Source organism: Manacus candei, unplaced genomic scaffold, assembly GCF_025592945.1.
Source record: "Manacus candei isolate 608988 ecotype Guabito, Panama unplaced genomic scaffold, ASM2559294v1 h1tg000073l, whole genome shotgun sequence".
Lineage (NCBI taxonomy): Eukaryota > Metazoa > Chordata > Aves > Passeriformes > Pipridae > Manacus > Manacus candei.
This window is the reverse complement of record NW_026138121.1, coordinates 2,422,364-2,427,689: the sequence shown is the minus strand read 5'-3', so window position 1 is coordinate 2,427,689 and position 5,326 is coordinate 2,422,364. Positions and strand designations below refer to the sequence as shown.

At 55.0% G+C, this 5,326-nt stretch overlaps 1 protein-coding gene across 2 annotated transcripts in view; it reads right to left on the bottom strand.

Annotated features, from left to right (window-relative positions):
- Positions 1–5,326, bottom strand: part of LOC127480485 (interleukin-20-like) — a 117,298-nt gene that overhangs the window by 58,292 nt on the left and 53,680 nt on the right. Inside the window, exon 1 of one of the 2 annotated variants that reach the window (XM_051808687.1) lies at positions 3,026–3,066. The exons of the other annotated variant lie outside the window; for it this stretch is intronic. The gene's annotated coding sequence lies outside the window, so the exon portion shown is untranslated. Of the gene's footprint in view, positions 1–3,025; positions 3,067–5,326 lie in introns of those variants that run through there. 2 annotated transcript variants of the gene reach the window in all.

Genomic DNA, 5,326 nt, shown 5'->3' with positions numbered 1-5,326 from the left:
CGCCGCCTCCTCCTCCTCCCCGCCGGGCCGGCTCTGATGTCAGCGCCCCGGCCGCCGGGGGAGGGACGGGGCGGGGCGGCCCCCGGGGCTGAGCCTGCGCCCGCCCGACCGGCCCCGCCGCTGCCCGGGGGGGGCTTGTCCCGAGGGTGCGGGAGACACCCCCGGCCCCGCCGCCGCCCGTGCTCCCGGTCCACCGGAGCCCGCGGTGGGATGGCAACAGGTCGCGGGGTTCCCGGTCCACCCCCCCACCAGTGACAACAGGGATCGCAGAATATGCCGAGTTGGAAGGGACCCACAAGGATCATCGAGCCCAACTCTCAGCCCTGCACAGACCCATCCCCAAGGGTCACACCATGTGTCCGAGAAGACCATCCAAACGCTCCTTGGGCTCTGTCAGCCTTGGTGCCATGACCACTGCCCTGGGGAGCCTGGGCAGTGCCCAACCAGCCTCTGGGGGAAGAACCTTTCTCTGAGATCCAACCTAAACCTCCCCTGACACAAGTTCAGGCCATTCCTGGTCCCCAGAGAGCAGAGCTCAGTCCCTGCCCCTCCTCTGCCCCTCCCAAGGAAGTTGGAACTGCAATGAGGTCTCCCCTCAGTCTTCTCCAACTGGACACACCAAGCGCCCTCAGCTGCTCCTCAAGACCCTTCACCATCTTTGTTGCCCTTCTTTGGACACTCTCTAAGAGCTTAATATCTTTCTTATATTATGGCCAAAACTGCCTCAGTATTCAAGGTGAGGAAAGATGAGTAGGTTTAGATTGGATTTTAGGAAGCAATTCTCCTCTCTGAGGGTGGGCAGGCCCTGGCACAGGTTGCCCAGAGAAGCTGTGGCTGCCCCATCCCTGGAAGTGTCCGAGGCCAGGTTGGAAGGGGCTTGGAGCAACCTGGGCTAGTGGAAGGTGTCCCTGTCTTCCCGCTGTCCCAAGAGCATTCCCGAGGTGACAAAGGGCCACTCCAACAAGTGGGCAGCTGCTGGTGCCCCAGCACCTCCATCTACAACCACATCCCAGGAAGATGAGAGACGTAACCACTGCCACAGCACACAGAGCATCAGGGGATGGGAGTAGAGGTCATCCTGATGGTAACAAATTAACTCCTATTTCCGTGTTCATTCCAGAATCCAATAAAAACAAGGCTAACAGAGATCCACTCTTGAGCTGCCCAGCATCCAGCAAAATCCAGTGAACATTCCTTCAGCTGGAGCACAGTGGGAAATCAGGACATTTAATTCATGGACATAAAAAGCACAGCCTGCTCTCCACTGATAATCCCTGTTTTCTAAGTAAAGAACACGTGTTTTTTGACATCCATCCCTCTTACCCAGCTGTCCTACAAAAAGCAGGGAGTGAGCCCTGGGGAAGAGATGAAGGAACATGCCCAGAGCCATTCCAGGAGCCAACGGCAGAGCCTGGAGCGATCTCCCGAGGCCCAGCCACTGCTTTTGGGCAGCCACAGACAGAAGCCCATCCTGTGTGGCACTGCCAAGGGACTGACATGCCACCAGGACAGCGAGGGGGACACAGTCCCAGGCCCTGGAGTGTGTCCACAGGGCTGGGATGTGACAAACAGCCCCAGCCTCAAGCCACCAATCTCACTGTAAACCATGAGGGGCTCTGGAAGCCCCTCAGAGATGCACTGATGGAGGGTCCTGCTCAGAAACCACCCTCTCCCTCTGCACTGGTGTCAGCAGTTTCACGGGGGCCACAAGGACAGAGCGAGCCATGGAAGTGGCTCCTCTTCTATCTCAACTAAAGGAGAGCAATAGCAAAATCAAATGAGTTCAGGAGAGGGAACACCAAGCCCACAGTGCACAAAACCCACACCAAGTCCTCAACAAGCAGCTGCCACGAGAAGAAAGAAGAAGCCTGAGCCTGAAAGGGAGAGGACAGTGAAGGGCAGGACAGAGAAGGGCAAGCTGTGACCTCTATATCCCTACACACAACGAGGCCACCCGGGAGCAGGAGGCATCTGGTCCACCCCTGCCACCCCAGCACCTTCTGTGGTCAATAAGATCCTCCCGTTATTTTTTTAATCAGCCCAATAAAGCTGCTCCCACATTTGCACAGCCAGTTATTAACCCATGACCGATCAATAGGTGGGTGAAGCAGCGGATCCAGCTAATCAAAGCACGTCATTAACAGCAAGAGACAGAGCGTCTGTCAGGAGGTGGCAGTGACAGCCACCAGATGGGAGAGTGAGTAAACCTACACCAGGCGCTGGCAGCTTTATAAATAAAACTCTTGTCGAGTGCCTCCCACCACGAGTCCTGAATTTCCCTGTGAAACCCAGGGAGCAGTGGAGGCCTTTGCCTGCTCCTGGCCCATCGTGGGCTAAGCGTTTTGCAGCAAGAAAATTTCCTCCTGGGAAAATGGATTCGTTCCGGGACTTGCAGCATCTCCCAGAATCTGATCCTGCATCCTTCACCCCAGTTAATGAGGAGTTTTGAGGGTCAGAGTAAGATCCCATGTAACCCTGTAACAACAGATCAAAGATGCTTCAAAGCTGCTGCTCTGTGGGGTTTTCCCAGCATTGGCTTCCCCTCACTTGGGCTCGTCTCAGCACGTCTGGGGAAAGGAGCCTTTAAGCCAAGTTTTTCTCCACAGAGGAATCTGGTCAAAGGAAAATGATTGACCCACTTTGTTGCTGTGTTTCCTTTCGTTTCATTCATATTTGCTTTGTAACCCGACCCTTCAGCTATTTCAAAGATAAACACCAGGACAGAGGAGGCACAGCTTGGGAGCCTCGGGTCCTGGGTTTCCCATGGAATTACTCCTTGGTTACTCACCCGAGGCAAGGGCTGTGCTGGCTCTTCCATCACAGGCAAGGACAGCCTGGCCACCCCCCCGGAGCTGGGACACCAGAGCCCCCACTTCCCTCTGCCTTCAAGCCTAGGGGGCTGACTCAGGGACAGGGGTTTCCTGTTGTATTCAGCATGTTGATTATGAATTAATCATGGAATAGTTTGGGTGGGAAGGGACCTTAAAGATCATCCCATTCCACCCCCTGCCATGGGCAGGGACACCTTCCACTAGCCCAGGTTGCTCCAAGCCCTGTCCAACCTGGCCTTGGACACTTCCAGGGATGGGGCAGCCACAGCTTCCCTGGGCAACCTGTGCCAGGGCCTCACCACCCTCACAGGGAAACATCAAACCTCAATCTCTCAGTTTAAAATCATTCCCCCTTGCTTGTAGGGAGCTCATACTTGCACTCCTCTGTGTCTTGCTTGTTGATAAAGTAAAGCCTTCTCTTAGAAAATCCAGTTTATGCAGACAGATGTCTTCTATCCAAGTAACATATCATTACACCTTTTTCCAGCTAAGTGGAACAGCAGAATCTTCCACCTGAAGTCCTTAGGAAGCAATGGGCCCTTCGGCGTAAATTTATTAAGAAATAAAATAATTTATTAAAGAAATAATCAGGGAGGGGAAGGCAAGAGACGGCCCAGCATGACCATAAGTACTTGATTTACAGTTCTGTGCCTCTTACAGCAAACCTGAACAGTAAAAGCTGGCGGAGCCTCGGCGAGGCAGAAGCACCTGGTTATGGCGATTTCTCCGAAATTATTCCAGTCTATCCTAAAGATGGGACAGAGGGGTGCCGGGTCCCTGATTACGGGGGTGTCAGCAGGTCGCCGCAGAGCTCATCGCCCCGAGCCGCCACGAGGTGGCCCCCGGTCCCCGCGGGACCGCCGAGCCCCCGCACCGCGCGTGGCTGCGGGACAGAGCCCCGCGGCTCCCGGGGGCCGGACGGCGGGCCTGGGGTCCCCAGCCCTGGGCAGGGTGGCACCCAGATGCGCCCCTTCCTCCCGAAAGGGAACCATCCCGGTGGCTGGTGGCTCTTCCACATCACACGTTCCCGAGGGAATGGTAGGGAAGCTGCGTCAAAGGAGGTTCAGGTTGGATCTCGGGAAAAGGTCCTTCCCCCAGAGGGTGGTTGGGCACTGACCAGGCTCCCCAGGGCAGTGGGCACGGCCCCAAGGCTGCCAGAGCTCAAGGAGCATTTGGACAATGCTCTCAGGGACAGGGTGGGATTTGGGGTTGTCCTGTGCGACCTCCACTGCTCAGCCATGAGACAATTCATCCGGATGTGAATGGGAACCGATTTTTCCCTCCTTCCTCTCCCATTTCCATTAGGGATGGCAGCAGGCTCAGCCTTTGCATCTCCATGACACAAGCGGCTGATCTGCGAACATGCTCTCAATAAACCAGATTGTTATTTGATTATAGCAGAGTTACCAGGAAAAATAGACTATGGAGATTAGGGTAGTGATCATTAAGGCTGTGTGCATCCTGTTCTTCTCCCTGGGTGGATCTGTGGGAGCACAAGGCTGGTGAAAAGCTATCCCACATAAAAAATGATAATACCTTTAAATAATCCCGCGTGCTTTTAGGAGAGGGGTAATAGAATGTAAAAGATGTTGTTAATCACCATTATAGCTATTAAGGCCACTTGTAAAGCAACAGAAGGATTGGAATAAGGACAGGAGGTAGCTCTGGAAGTCTAGCACTGAGGGTTTTTTCCATTGCTCTGGGAGCTCCAGCTCTGCTCCCACCAGCTGCTCCGCTCTCCCAGGAAGCGGCTGTGCCTCAGTGCTTGGAAGTGATCCTCGTGCATGGTTTGCAAATCTATTTATAAAGCACTGTGGGATCTTTCAGGATGAAAGGAGCTATTCTAACTTGGACTTATTTCCCAAAAACTTAACCACAAATTTTCTCAGCTTCGCCCTTCAGTCTCCTGTCCCAGTGCAAGTCTGAGCAGCAGCGTTTTTATGGAGACCCTCTCCCATCCCATCCCTGCCGGAGCATGGGACGTTGCTGACTGCCGGTTGCCAGGGATATTCACCGCTGGCACCACCCTTCTGCGGCAGAAGGAGATGGAGCAATGCCCCTTGGCACATGGTGGGGAGAGGCAGCAGCTCCAGGGCTGGGCTTCCCGTCGGCAGATTAGCACCCGGAGGGCCCCGGCGTTGCTCGCATTCCCGAGCGGGACGGCTCCCCAAACCCTTCCCGCTGCACATACTCGAGCTGACACACAGAGCCCATGACTGCAGGACACGTCAGGAAACGCTGGTCAGGATTATATCTGTCTGGCTGATGGGGATAAGGATTTTCCTCCCCGTTTCCAGGCTGCCCTGCACACAGGGCAGGGAAGGGGACACACACCTCGGTCACTGGGCTCAGCAAGATATGAGGGACAAACCGGCGTGTCCTGGGTGCATCTTATGTGTGCCCACCTCAGGCAGTGTCTCCCTCCACATCAGGGAGTGTTTAGCACAAGGAAAGAGAACACTAAAAGCACACAAACTCCCCAGCACTGACCCATT